The following is a 16,158-nucleotide window of genomic DNA, read 5'->3' on the forward strand; positions in this document are numbered from 1 at the left end:
CAATGGGGTCTTTGATGTCTTCCTGCCACCAAGACCCCATCCTGAGTGTTGAGATGAAGAGTTCTGCTTGTTATTTTTTATTTCTAGAAAGGCAGGAAGCCACCTTCATGGCATTGTAATGGGAATGTGACTCCTGCATTATTAAAGCTTCATTCTGGGTGGAGCATGTGCACCTCTGCAGTGAACATATGCTGAATGCACATAGGATGTCTTCTTGAGTGGGCCTTGTCTCCTTCCTTCCTTCCTTCTGACATGGGAAGTCCTTCTGTCTATGTGTTGCCTTTATTGGTTAATGAATAAATCTGTTTTGGCCAGTGACTTAGCAGAAGAGGGCAAGGTGGGAGATCCAAGCAGAAAGAGGAGGAAAGAGTAGGCAGAGTCAAAAAGAAGTCATGGAGCTGCCAGAGGAGAAAGACGTGAGTTGCCAGCTGAAACCTTGTTGGTAGGCCATGAGTCTCGTGGTAAAATATAAAATAATAGAAATGGGTTAATTTAAGATATAAGAGTAAGCCAGAAATATGCTTAAGCTATTGGTCAAACAGTATTGCAAATAATATAGTTTCTGAGTGATTATTTTGTGGTCTGGGCAGCTGGGAATGAGCAAGCTGCCTCTGCTTATGTCTTTTCTTCCTTTTCCTTCCTTCCTTCCTTCCTTCCTTCCTTCCTTCCTTCCTTCCTTCCCTCCCTCCCTCTCTCCCTCCCTCCCCCCCTCCTTCCTTCCTTCCTTCCTTTTTTCCTTCCTTTTTTCCTTCCTTCTTTCCTTCCTTCCTTCCTTCCTTCCTTCCTTCCTTCCTTCCTTCCTTCCTTCCTTCCTTCCTTCCCTCCCTCCCTCTCTCCCTCTCTTCCTATCAATGTGAATTTCAAAACACACATTATAATAAACCCATCCTCAGAAGACATGAGACAGTATGGGAAGCAAGTCTTTGAAGCCTGTGACCACTGTAAAGGAAATAGAAGGAAAACAAATCAATTTGCAAACTTGTCATGAATGAGAGAAGAGCTTTTATTGATGCTCCAGAACTCATTGTTTTCACCAGTGGTCATGGCAGCAAACATCCTCAAGGTCTCATTTCTATGCTTCAAGCACTATGTGGCTTCATGGCAGAAATGACTTCTTCCTGGAAAAAATCCTGGGGAAATGTTGTCACTCATGGTGCTGATGTTGGTGTTCATGTGGAGAGAATATTGTTCACTCTTTTTGCCTCCGAGAGGTCGCTGTTATAAGGAAGGCTGTCTTTCTATGTCTGTATTCACCACATTCGTTTGTCTGTGCTCCAATGCATCACAGGTACTCAATACTGACACAGAGATGGATGGCTGATTAAAAGAAAGAGCCTCGAATCTTCCTATTTGATTTTTTTACATTTTTTTTCTGGGTCCTACACTCCATCTATTTGGCAAATGTTAACTTCAGGTCTGTATTCCAGCCTTTTGCCTTCGAGCTATCTATAGTTTTTCTTCTAGTGATTTAGTTTGGGCTAATTTAAATACAGATCAGAAAGATCTTGCATTAAATAAGCCTCCAGGCTGTCAATGAACATCAGGTAGCTATAAAATATCTCCTAGCCATTAATTTGCATTCTGAAAGTCTTTCAGCTTCTTTTTCTTTTTCTTTATCCCCTGCCCCTCCCTCCTTGGGCTACCTTCTTTTTCCCAATCCCCATATAAAAATTCATACCCTGTTTTTAGTATGTTGATCAGATACTGGAATTATTTTCTATTTTTATGACTGTACTTAGGGTTTGCTTTTTTTAACATTAAAAATATTCCTTCCCGGTAAGCAACGTATTACAATATGGACACAGAGACTAGGAGAGAATTGGGTTTTTAAAAGATCTCATTATAACAGAAAAATAGTTGACTGCAATATTTAATCTTTAGTTCTGACTTAGTTTCAGAATCGTTTATTCCATTTTACATTTAAAAACAAACAAAACATACGTTTTAAGTTCCAATGCTTTCCACCAGGAACTGTCTTTTTGCCACAATTCTTAGTTTCTAAGCTATTGTTCTGATGGGATCTAACCAGCAATGGGGTACCCTCTGTCAACCTTCAGAAAAGGATAAGAAAGTATGTCAGGAACTTGGAGAGTTACCAGCCTCTGTATAATAAGACTTCCTTTACACTTACTTTTCTGTTTCTCTGCAACCTTCTTGGTTGCAAGAAAGAGGAATATGATCAAGCTAAGAAAGATATGGAGACTGACTGGACATTTTTTCCCTCACAGTGTTGGAAGAAGAAATGAACAGTGACATCCGAGCTGCTAGATGCATGGTCTACACACCTCGAGTTCTTCCTTCTTTCTCACACATTAGCTTTCTCGACACACACTGTCTCCACTGAGACGGGTATTTGGCCACCAACAGCCTTGTTTCTCTATATTTTTCACTTTTGCTATAATAGTGATATTGACAGTCAATCTCTTGGTTCAGATTTTCAAATCTTACAGTGATATGCTTATTTAAATCATTTTTGGTGAGCAATCAGACCTGGCTTCATCAATTGTCATCCTTTACAATGTCAATAAATTCATAATATTTCCACTTGTTAAACACTGTGGCTAATAAAGGAAACAAGCCAATTTGCTGAAGATTAGAGTTACTTTACTGGGAATTCTGAATATTAGATGACAAGCTTTTATTCTTATTTGTTTGTTTTTTCCTGTATATAATGAATTTCAGACTTGAGAAAATAGTATTTTGTGGGAAAAAATGTTAAAATACTTAAACAGGTTTTTTTTAAAAAAAAAAAAAAACAAAAAAAACAAAAACAAGCTCTTATAATTTGGCCAATATAGATTTGAACTCATGAGCTTCTTGACTCAGTTTCCTAAATCCTGGAATTACAGGCATGTTCCAAAGCTCCTCGGTGAAAACTACTTCCTGCTACTGAATAAGAAGGTCTCACCTATGAGAATTCCCAGCAATGAGTATAAGAAACTGTTTCTTCCCTGAAGGTTGAGTGAACTCTTTCTTTCTCTGAACTTTAAATTTGCAATGAATAAAGTGCTTATTAGACATTATGGATCTGCTTTTATGGTTTTGGCACCAAGTCCTACAACCTCAGAGAAAAGTATGCAAGAACAGGAAACTTCCCTCATTATTTATGTTCATCCTTCCTGTCCCATTCTTTTCTGTACCATCTCTTCTTTAACTCTGGTGCATAATCTATACTCTTTTTCTGTTTTATGGAGATCCACTGACTTTATAATCTATTTTGTCTGTGCATGTGTGTGTACATATGCATGCATGTGTGTGTGTGAAATTTCTTTCAGGTTGTGTTTGCTACCATTAAAGACACTCTTCCCTAGTAAGAAATACATCTTTATAGGATACGGATTTTAGGGTACACACAGAGATTAGGCTCTTTCTCAGGTTTGTCAGGCTATTCTATGTGAAGAATTTTGTGGTCTCCCTCCACACCAGGAAAGGTGTGAGGAGTGGATAGCAGCTATCAGGCTAAAAGTGTGAAGGACCTTGTACAGAGTGAATGAAAAGAACTCTCATTTGAGCTAGGATATTGTGCTAGGTAGTTTTATGTCACCTTGACACAAGGAAAGTCGTCCAAGAGGGAGGAACCTGAATGAAGAAAAGGCCTTTGTGAGAGCGGGTTATAGTCTGGTCTGTAAAACATTTTCTTAACTAGTGATTGATGACCATCTCATTGTCAGAAGGGCTGTCCCTGGCCTGGTGGTCCTGAGTTCTATAAGAAAGCTGGTTGAGCAAGATATGGGGAGTAAGCCTGGAAGGAACACTGCTCCATGACCTGTGCATCAGCTCCTGCTTCCAGGTTTTGTTCCTGTTTGAGTCCCTATCCTGAATTCAGTGATGGGCTATAATGTGGAAGTATAAAAGACAGACAAACCAGACAAACCCTTTCCTCGCCAACATTTTTTTTTTTTGGGCGTGGTATCTCATTGTGGCAATGAAAAGGCAAACAAAGATAAGACAAGCTGGAAGCTGGTATCAGAAATGGGGTATTATTATGACAGACTGACCAGGTGCTTTTGGGAAGGGTTGTAGAACTTTAGACTAGAAAAGCCATTGATTGTTGAGATCTCTCTCTCTCTCTCTCTCTCTTTTTTTTTTTTTTTTTTTTGGTTTTTCGAGACAGGGTTTTTCTGTGGCTTTGGAGCCTGTCCTGGAACTAGCTCTGTAGACCAGGCTGGTCTCGAACTCACAGAGATCCGCCTGCCTTTGCCTCCCGAGTGCTGGGATTAAAGGCGTGCGCCACCATCGCCCGGCGATTGTTGAGATCTCAATGGGCATTTCTGGAGTTTGAAAGATAAAAATGTTGAGGGCAATGCAAATGATGAATCTGGCTTGTGAAGTTTCAGAGGGAAGTTTAAAGATCTCTCAGGGTGTTTTGTTATTTCAAATTAAGATTCTGTGGTTCTGATTAGTTGGGGCTGAAGAATCAGCTGTGATCAACAAGGCACCAGAACTACTGAAGTGAAACCTTTGCTTTCCTGGGATACTTCATGCTGGTCACCTGGAGCTGAAATATTAGCAGTGATTAAGAAGAGGCCAGCATCACTGAGATGAAATCTTTTGGGAAGAGTTTCCTCAGGGTCAGCATGCACATGCTGTGTTCCAAAGGCAGCCAAGACTGTACTTGACATTGATAGCTGAACTTGGTAGCGTAAGAGTTTCCCAGGTAGTACTGGTTTTGAAGGCATGCAGATGTCACAGAAAGCAGCTGAAGCTTGGCACCGTGAGAGGCTAGGGTGGGCATTGGTGAAGGAGTTGCCTTAGTTGCAGTTGAAGGCCCAGGATTGAAGGGGTCATGAAAAGAAGTTGAGGCTTAACAGTGATTAGAATCTATGAGAGGCTATTGGTGAGAGTACAGCCTCGTTGCAGTGGAAGACCCCAGCTGTTTTGGAGATACCAGTACCATGCATGATCACCAAGAACAGCAGCAGCAGTGGAGTGGAGCCATTTGGAGCCTAGAAGACAAGCTGTGTGTGCTGCAGAAGGCAGAGCTAGAGAAGTGACCCAAGACCCTTACAGAAGCCCAGAATATCATGCGTGAATCCCAGATATGGGACATTAAGTTATTTACACTGTTGGGGTTTGGTTTTTCTTTGTTTAGACCATAACGATGCCCTAGTTCTTTCATCTTGAAGAAGGCATTAAACTTAATTTTACTGGAGTCCACAGCTGAACGACTTTTAACTTTTATAAGAGATTTTGGATGTTTAAGGTGATTGGGTACTTTAAAGTGATTGAACTTTTTATTTCTTTGAATTCATGAACACTGTGGGACTTTTAAAGTTATTTATATTTTTAATGTGAGAACTTGGGAGATGAATGAGAAAGGAGAGGTTTGGTTTAATGGTGGTGTGTTTGTGTGTCAAGTTGACAAGTGGGCAGTTGTGCTACATAATTTTATGTCAGCTTGACACAAGCTAAAGTCACTGGAGATAAGAGAACCTCAATGAAGAAAATGCCTCCATTCTGCTGTAGGGCATTTTCTTAGTGATTGATGGAAATACTCAGCTCATGGTGTGCGGGGGCCATTCCTGGGCTGGTGGACCTGGGTTCTATAAGAGAGTGGGCTGAGCAAGAAGCTATGGGGAGCAAAACAGTAAGCAGCACCTCTCCATAATCTCTGCATCAGATCCTGTCTCCATGTCTGGGTTCCTGTCCTATCTTCCATCAATGCTGAACTGCTGTATGAAAGTGTATGCCAAATAAACATTTTCCTACCCAACTTGCTTTTTGGTCATGGTGTTTTACTGTAGTAATGGAAACCCAAATAAGACAGGTTTGCCAGCATCCCCACGGAATTTAGCTACGTGCTTCTCACCATGTCTGTAAAATGAGTCAAAGTAGAAAGACTTCATTTCTTAACTTCTGTTTTTCAATCCAAGAGAGTTTAAGGCAGAATTTGTGAGTAGTGGTTATACCTGATGGTTTTATTTTTAAAAGATTTAAGAATCTTTTTAGGTAACAAAGAGGGTGTCTGTTGACTCAATTTTCTTGGAGAAATATGAACAAAAGTCTACTCACTCCAGACATGGAATCAAGGTGACCAAAGTGATTCTACCAATGTCAATCTTGGGACCATTGTTTACTGGAGTTATGTATAGTAGTATAGATGAGGGTTTCCTTACAGGAATAAGGATAATTCAAAGTTATTTGTGTCCCTCCCTAGGTGATGCCTCACAAAAGGTGCATTCCCGAAAACTGCTGACTGCCTTACAGGTAAGGTGATGGGTCTGAGAGTATCTTTCAATGACCATATTTGCTGGGAGAGTCACTATCCCAGAAAGTTTACTTCTTCCACAACATTGAAGAAGTGGCTTGTGGTTCTGGTAAACACCAGGAACTTCCTGAGACTTGAGAGTTGTTTTCTTCCTAAGTTCATGAGACTCCTTCTTCCTTTTGGGGAAATATTTCAATTTAGAGGATATTGGTAACAACAGTGTCTCAGAGTATTACAAACCATGTCATAGGAACTGGCATTGAGAAAGATCTGTGACTCTTGCAAACAGAAACAACTAACTATTAGAATATTATGATCCCAATGTTTTCAAATATCAATTCATTTTAAATGTCTTTATAGTATTGAATAAATTTTGTAGGAAAACCAAACATCAATTTCACTGTTCTTCATCAGAGCCTCATAATGCCAGAAAAGCATTTATGTTCATGCAGCCAAAGGACTTCACATCACAATATACCTTAGAGTAAAAGAAGAGATCACAGAAGATCAGTTTCTTTTTCTTTTTGTGCTAGTCTTTATTTTTATGTGTTTTTATCTTTTACCATTTGAGATTATAATTACAACATTTCTTTCTTCCCTTTATTCTCTCCAAACACTCCCATATACCTCTCCTCATTCGCCTTTAAATTCATGGATCCTTTTTTCAATAATTGTTATATATATATATATATATATATATATATATACACACACACACAGTATATATACATACTGCTCAGTCTGTATAATGTTACTTGTGTGTAGGCTTCAGAGCTGACCATTTGGCACTGGACAACCAATTAGTGTTTCCTTTCTTGGTGAAGAGCACCTCTCTCACGTCTAACTTCCCTCAAAAATTCTTTGTGAAGAATAGAGGCTTTGTGTGCTTTTCTCTGTCAAGTTTTGCATGCTGATGGCCCTGGTTTTGTCCAGACACTGCCTAATCTCTGCCTAACATTTTGAAATGTGCTTGCTTGCTGTAGAATTTCTTCGTGTTCCTCCAACTTGTGCCATAGTGTGTTCTAAAACGAATCTTCTGATGTGTGGGATTCATTTGCTGAATTTTCTGGATTTTTTTGATCCCTTACAAATTCATAAATATTTAGACTAATCTCCTTCAGATTTCTAATTTTTTTGACAGATAGTCACTGTAGGACTTTTTATATATTTGTCATCATTTCCTTTCCTGTTGCTGTGGCAACAGTACATTAGAACCTATACCAGCTACTGTTAACAAGGGCAAGAACATGAGACTAGATAGGTCAAGGTCCTAGGTGAGCACCTAACTACTATTCTACTTAACAAACAGCACTAAAATGAGTCCTAATACTATAGTGCTATCGCTATAGATCAGTGCATTGCTCAGTCCTCCTCATTAGAGAAGCTGCTCCTTGAGTAGATGGCAATTTACAGAAACACTGTAGCACTCAGCCCTAAATAGGTGTCTTTATCCACCATACTCTTCCCTCAAGATTCAGGAATATATTCAGAAGAGGAGGCAGAAAGAGAGCAGAGCCAGAAGTGATAGATGATTCCACAAAACAGCATCTTCCAGGCAGATCAGGGCTGATCCTCACACAAATTTCCAAAGACTGACATCATGCATAGAATATGCACAAGCTCAATCTAGACAAAAGTCTCAGCACACAGAAAGAAAAGTGCGGACAGAGTCCCCTCCTATTTGAAACTGAGAGTTTCTGCGACAAGGAGAATCGTTCTCTTCAGTGGAGTGAAACTGGATATAGCAAATGCCCTTCAGGGCAGGCCTCATGCTCAGAAGTACTTGACCAACACAAAATAGGATCTGTGATTTGTTTTGTTTTTGTGATAGTTTGTACTTCTTTGTTGATTTGGTATATTTCTTAATAGAGAGACTCACAGTAAGGTGCATGGTGTGTCTGGATGAGTTAAGGGAGGTGAAAGGATAAAATATATTGTATGAAAGATTTAAGAAAAATAGTGCAACAAAAGCAATTTCAGGGAGAAATGGTTTATTTTGTTTTAAATTCCAAGTTGCAGTCCACAATGTCTAAGAAATGACAGAGTTCAGAGCGTGGGAGAGCTGGTCTCATGGTCATCATGTGCCATGATGAAGAACATGGAAGCACTTCTGCTCAGATAGTCTTGCCATTTAGAGAGTTTAGGATCCCAGTTAGGGAATGGATCCACCCATAGGCAAATCTTTACAACTCAAATCATGTAATCAAGATGGTTCTCTATAAGGGCTCAAAGGCCCTTCGCCCAGGGAACTCAGGATTTTTCTACTTAACAATTAACAGGAGCCATCAATTTACTTATCTTGTTGGAGCCAAAACAAATCTACTGTTCTTTTCCTTATTACCAAGTCCCAGTGGCCGTGATATGTGTCTGGTATGTGATGTAAATGCCATTTTTTCATGCTATTATTGAAAACTGTAGCAGGCAACTTACTATTAAATGATGAATAAGGTGAAAATTAATATAAGCGTTAGTTACTTTTCATGTTAAATGTTTGCCCTTCAGCTTGTTTGTGCCTAATGATGTTTTGGTTATATATAAATTATGATTATATATAAATTAGTTTATTTATGTAACATTGTTAAAGGTTATATTAGATTCTCTTATCTGTCTCTCCATATACGTTTATGTAATGAATATGTAGTCTGCATAGATAAACTATAGCAAAAGTATATCTTTTGTAAAAAAGTATATAGCAAAAGGTGTGAATGATAACAAATTTGACTTATGACAACCAGTCCTGTTTCACTTCACAGAAATAACACAATGGTGAGTGGAGAAGTCATTCATAGATTTCAGTTGTGTTAATTATTAGGTGATTCACTCAATCTTTTTAAGAAGGGTAAACAACAGATTTTATTTTTTCTACAGAGAAGATTCCTCTAAGGCTCCCTTAGGAGAGAACCGGAACAAACAAAGATGTTTTTCTTCAACTTGACATTGAAGTTTCTGAATTTGTATTTGAGAGACTTGCCCTCTCTACTCCCTTCGGATATTCCTCAAATGCATATTTCCCTCCTTAGAGCACAGCATTGGGGATCAGAAATTCCATTCTGCTTTGGAGTTAATATTCTAAGTATTTGGCAGGGGGAGAGAGAGAATCTTGCAATACAAATGCCTTTCAGAATGTCTCATAACTCCATTTTGAACTTTTTTGTAAGCAAGAAAGGAGAAAATAATTTCTCTCTTCCGTTAAATATTCAATGGGCAAATACTAATCTGAAAGAAAATTGAAATTCTCTCTGTGGCAATGCAATAAATGACAATTTAGATTATATTAGAAATATTGTAATTCTCTTCAGGTCAGTTAACTGAGTTAAAAATGGAAATCTGAAATAAAGCAAAGGTATTACACTGAATGTTATGACAGGTACCTCTGTCCTTAGGTAGCGTGAGTCAATGGGAGGGCTGCAGGCTTGGGAAGAAGCAGGCAACAGTGAGACTCTGGCTCTGATGTGTTGACCTCACTGCCTCCATTTCACAGAATTCTTCACAGTTTACTTTTTATATACAGACCCACAGTGGGGTGAGGGCTCTGAGGATTTGTTTAAAAGACATTTGCTCTGAACCCAGCAAGCTGAGAACCGGGAGTGCTAGACTTCCTTCACTTAAGAGGAAGCCTAGGTAAGGCATTAAGTCACAGCTTAGAAGGATCCTCGCCCAGTAGCCTTTGGGGAATCCACTGCTCTGTTCCATTGGGACTTCAATGCTCTTTCCAAAATGTTGAGTTGATTTCTTTCTTTTGTTACCTCATCTGTCTAGTAGGGCATCCTTTGGGGCTCTTTAAGAGTTTGAAGATGAATTTGCTTTGCTTATTTTCTTATCTGTAGTTTAATAATAAGTACCATTATTAGAGTGGAATGATTCACAGAACCAAAGCTGATGGATTTGCTTCAGGTTCTTCTTTACCTGCTCTTCTGGTATGGAAGGGCACATGATTGAGCTCTTACATCTGCAGGGAACCCTTAAGACTATCACCTTGGAGTGGGATTTGTACTTTCCTATCTCCCTGGGTCAGTGATCTAATTTGAACCTGCATGTACTCACATAGACTCACATAGTTCCCTTGCTGAGGTATGAACATGCTCAGAGGCCATTGAAAGGAGATGGCGTCTTCTTTTATTTTTTATTGCTATAAATAAATCAACACAAACTTAATAAGTGCTTATTTAGCTAACATTAGTGAAGTTTAAAAATTTCAAAAATAATCATTTGCATCTGGTATAATTTTTCTTACTGGGCTAGGGGAATGGGAGCTGTGAAGATCCTGAAGCCAGCTCAAGATAACTAAAGTTCTTGACTCCGGTCTCTCTCCTCTTACAAAATCACAGCATCTCATTTGTGCAGAGACTGTATCTCTATGTCCCCACTTACTTTACTGATCTCCCACATACTCCATCCAACAGTACCATAGTCAGAATACGATACCGATATCTCTCTTAATATCTCACAACTGGGGACTAACTTTCAACTGGAAATTTAACCACGATATGTAGTTAGTAAACAAGAGTGCTTTCTTGCAGGAGCGTCTTCTTCTTCACCATTTTTCTCTAAAGAACCACTACCTCTTGTCCCTGAGACTTCATTGGTTAATATTGGGAGTGTGCTATGTCAGAAACACGGAGTGACAGGCTTGTGTCATACCAGAACGTCAGTATTGATTGAGAAAGATTAAATTCATAAGATATGGTGGTTTGAAAAGGGAGCAGTTTTCCAGGTACTCCTACTTTCTTTCCACGATCTGGATAAGGCAATCGAAGGTTTTTTTGTTGTAATCTTAATTATTAATATTAAATACCAGACCACACATTGCATATCAGAGTAAGCATATATATTTAAGTGTAATGTGTTTGTATGTGTGCACACATGTGTGTATGTGTGTGTTTTATAGAATAACTACTAAGGCTTTAAAAGGTAATGAATGTCAAAGAGGTCTGAGAAGTCGAAGCTGGGGGACCCTATGAATTTACAGATCTGCTGTTGTGAAACAGCCCTCTGTGAATCACAGGTTTAAAAGAAAAACTGTAAAGTCAAGTAAGACTGCAGAAGAAAAATGGCAGGACTGGGTGAACATGATGATTAAAAAGGCAGCTAGATAAACAGCAGATCCAGACAGGTAAACAAAGATATGATCAGTAGGACAAAATGAGGCCTCAAGGATAGATAGTCAAGAGAGGTCTGTTCTTGATGAACATACTAGGTGGTTTGATGGCTGTTCAGCGGGGCCACAACCATTGCAGTGCTGTGGGCGTATCTTATGTGTCTAATAAGTTATTGTACACATATTTCCTTGAGAGATTTTAAAATTTCCAGGTACCACTGTAATTTCGATTCATTGTGATAACTTTATAGAGTGGTATTACCAAGAACATGTCCTGATTGGTCTGTGCTGTGTGGGTTGTGCTGACACATGGTGTTATTTGGGTTCCACCCAGGTGCACAGTCATTCTCCATCCTCAGAACGGAGTAACGATCTGATAATAGAATGAGATCTCTCAGGAAAGGCATGGTCTAAAAAAAACCCTCTTCTACACCATATAGAGTAAGTTACAAAAGGTTTCAGATGAGGGGTTCAAAGTGAACAGCAATGGAACAGGACACTGCCGGGTCTCAAGAGTGACCCAAGAATGACAGCATCACAGCCTTTGTAGGGTGCTGTTTCAATCCCTCTGCTCATAGAGGATTCACATCCTTCTCTAATGTCTTCCTCATGGCCTCCTAGTGTGATGGATGGCAGGGCTTGATAAACTAAAGAAGTGTTGATATATATATATATCCAAAGCTATGTTTTGTTCAATGTCTGGGCAACCTTTGTTTGACAGCAAAAGCAGAGCTGGGGTTTACAGTAGAGACTGTAGGTCCCACTGATACCCCTCAAAATTTACTCTCTGGTGCTTTTAAAGGAAATGTTTGATGGTTTCTGAATGAATTTAAATAAAAAACTCCTGAAATATAATTACAGCCACAGTTATGTCTCTTAAAGTTACAGGTCACAAATAATGTGCATTACATTACTATGTTTATGTTCAAATAAGCACTTTCAGTGAAAGAGAAGCAATGGGTACGGCACCATCAGATACTGAAATCTCTTATTTGTAGTTATCTGTTTCTTTAATGGTGTCTTGAGATGTTGTATATTAGCATTTCTCAAAGTTTGACCTCTAAATTATCAGCATCAGAACTTCCCTGGTACATTTTAAAAAATGTAATTTCTGAGGCTTCTTCCTGGGCTCATTGAATCAGAAATCCTGGGGCAGCAAACAATGTATTGAGAAAGACATTGCTTGTAAAAAAAAATTCTGCAGGCTTTATGGAATCACACATTTTGTCATATATTGAATCAGCTTTGATGGTACAGAAGGAAGAGGAAGGAAGCCAACCAACATAGAATCCTTTCTCCCTCTGGGATCCAAGAGCCTAACAAAGAGGGGATGCCTAACATGAAGTATTAGAGAACAGCTAGAGTCAGATCCCTGGGTTCTAGCATTGCTTCAAGAGAGAGAAAATAAGAGAGGTGATATTAATCATTATAGACATAAAGATGCCTGTACATAGTATTTTCAATGATCTTCCACAGTTTCTGCTTGAAATCAACAGTGACAGACCCACCAATGGCCTTTGACCAGTGGGTCGAACTGTAAATTTTATGATGGTAATTCCCATTTTATGAAGAACTGAAAATATGTCGGTAAAGCCTTGACATCAAGTAATCTGAAATGAACTGAACCCAGAAGTAGCAGATGTGAGCCTTGACCTCAGGCCTGTCTGTCACTGCGGTTATGTCTTTTCTCTTCTAACACTTGCTTTCTCAGGAAAGGGTCAATGGAGGGTTGCAAGACCTTGCCAAGGCCACCCGTTAAAACTGCTGCTTCTTGAGTTGTCCTGTATCAGTTTGGCTGGGTTTGGACTTTCTGGGTCTCTCACTGAAGACACAGTGATTAGAAAGCCCAGTGTTTGGAGATAAACATAATGGGGAATATGTTGCTTGTGGGTCTAGAGGAAGACAATGTGTTCATCTTCACGGCATGCAGGGAGTGCCCGGCTAGGTTTCCTGTCCTGTGGGGACCAGTGAGCATGGAAAGCTGGGCAAAATTACTTCTTTGCATCATGGGTTTAATGCATTCATTTGGACCACATATTTTCAGGGAGTATAATCAGCTCCCCCAGGGCATGGATCAGAGGCACAGTAGGAATGAGAGTAGAGAAAGTTTGGCAAAACATTTTTTTAAAAACTCACTATTCCTATTGTTTTCCTAAAGCAAATTACTGAAAATATTCCTCAACAAAATCTTCTTTGGGGAAATGCAAACAGTCAACTATGAAAAAAAAACATGAAGCAAGAAATAATTTAGAATAAAAATGATAGAGTCAGAGTGGATTGTAAACTCCTAGAGGGTTCTCCAAAGTTCTGCCTGAAGATGCTGCATACTGCAGTGTCTAGCATAGTATCTTGAACACAGACGATGTGTAGAATATGTGCACAGGATGAAAAGAAGATAAAGCTGTCAAGAGGTGTTAATTATACTGATGGTGGAGAGCAATTTTCAGTACAGTCCAGGAGATCTATTTCCAAGATTATTTTAGCAGATGTCAAGGTCCTGTGCTATTATGATGGACGTTAATAAATGGGTACGCTACAGATGTTGACAGGGTCTTACTCTCTTGCTAGTGACCCATCGCCTCGCAGACAAATCTCTTTTCTTCTTGTATCACTTCACAACACTCAAGTCATGGTAACCATAGAAATGCAGGTCGCTTTCACAATTTGATAGGTGTGTTCTCTCTAATAGGTGTTGTCTTCTGCCCATGTCCTCCAGCCCTGGAGGTCAGCTAAGGGAAGTCAGGTGTGGGGAGCAGAATGATACTGGGCCAGACTCAGCCAAGACATAGCTGCCTATATGCCAGGATCAACTTCTCAGATAAAGTCATTCTATGTTAGGCCTCTATGCTATGGGGCTGTTGTGAGCGAGAACTGGAAGAATAAAAAGGAGACAATACTGCGGTCTTAACCCTGCGGGACATGAACTATCTGGGTAGTTGTTCAGCTGAGTTTGATCTTTCTGGCGTGGCAACTGTTAGAATAATTTCAGGGTCAGCCCAGTCTGTAGAGAATGACTGCTCATTACAGTCGTAAGTAAAAGAAAATCCCAATAAGGTATTGATCTTTGTTACTCCCTCCTCTGGTGCTAATTAACTCTCCACTCGAGACACAGCTTCTCCATAGTGAAGAAATTTATTCCTTAAGGAGTGGCCTCATCTACTTCCGTGATGGGAGGAGGAGATAGTGGCTGAACAGGTCTAATTCTCAAAGTCTCATGTGGGAGGTGTGGTGGTAACAGTTGGCAAGAGTTAATAGCACCACCATTGTAGACTGGGCCTTCAGGTCAGGCGAAAGAGGCTGGAGCCTGTGCTGAGCCCTGAGGCAGGCACTTTTGGGTGTTCATTAACATTTAACACTTTTGCTTGGCCACAGGTTTCAGGGCCAGAAGCAATGAACCTGATAAAGAACTGGCCTTTCCTGGGTTTCAGAGAATGTACCATGGTTGATCAATATAAATAACGTTAGTCAGCCATCTTGTTTCCTTTTCTTGTAAGTGATTTAGCGACAGGCATGAAATGTATCTGTTTCTGCCCTTTTGGAAATGACCATTGCCATCTAGAATGAGAGCAGATGTGATCACCTACATGAAAATCCAATGCACTTAGGTCTATTAAAATTTTCTCTTAGAGAGAGTGGGAGTCTCCCAAGACTCCTAAGGTCCTCACAAGATCCTCATGAGATCTTCACAAGACCCTCCCCACACTGAGCTATATAAGAAGTAAATAACGGACTGGGACTTTGAATCCCTCAGTGATGTTACCTGCCTGGATGTATCCCAGTAGGATGCTTTAGTGGTACAGCTTTTCTTGGATTGCCCTTGCTGCTGACTGGCAGTACAGATAGATAATTTTAACTTTCCCAGAAGACTTCCCAATGGTGGTGTTGCTTTGTTGCCACTCACACTACCATGAGTAACCCCAGAAAGCTCGTCTCACGATGCTGACTTAGTGGAATCCTTTCTTTGGTCTATGTGTACCCTTTCTATCTGGGTCAACGGTCTTCCTAGGAAAAATCATGCATTGCCATATTAAGAAATTATACCTTTTGTACTTTTTGTAACAGATGGGCTTGATTGTCTATGTGTAGTCAACCAAACTCTTCTTGCTTAATGTCTGTACACCTACAATTTTGTTTTTTCTTACTGTGAGCTGGTAGTGTAACCCAGCTCCATGTGTGGTTTAGGGGGAAACTGATATCATTACTTCCTGATCTCCTCAGTTAACACTGTTCTCACAGTTATGATAACTGATGACCTTAGTAGTATACTTGACTTTCATTAATGATTTGATAATTATTTTGTAGTTTTCTTTTTATTGCTTCATGAGTCTAAGCCTTGTTTGTTTACCTAGCTCCTCTAGGTAAAGACAGCTTATCTCTACTATAACAATTCCTAAGCCCTATTCTCAAGTAATCCTGATTTAATAGCACTAGATTCCAAATACATGAGACTTTAAAGATTTATTTTCATTATGTGAGAAAGAGGGAGGGAGGTAAGGGGAGAAGTAGAAAGAGAAAGAGATACAGAGAGACAGTGATAGAGGCAGAGCCTGAAGGTGTCCAAATAGGCCAGAGATGTTAGATGCCCTGAATCTGGAGTTTCAGGTGATTGTGAGCTACCTAAACTGGATGCTGGGAACAGAGGTCAGGTCATCCACAAGGACATTCCATGTTCTTACCTGCTGAATTGTCCCTGCAGCTCTAGGTTTTTCTTGTGAAAGGCTGGATGATTCCTTGCATATACATGCCACATTTCTTTATCCATTGATTTGTTTATTGACACTTGATTGTTTTGTTACCTTCACAAATGGAAATAAAGCTACAACAAATGTCAGAGTGTAGATACCCTGTTTAA

The sequence above is a fragment of the Chionomys nivalis genome, chromosome 14 (assembly GCF_950005125.1).
Source record: "Chionomys nivalis chromosome 14, mChiNiv1.1, whole genome shotgun sequence".
Taxonomy (NCBI): Eukaryota; Metazoa; Chordata; class Mammalia; order Rodentia; family Cricetidae; genus Chionomys; species Chionomys nivalis.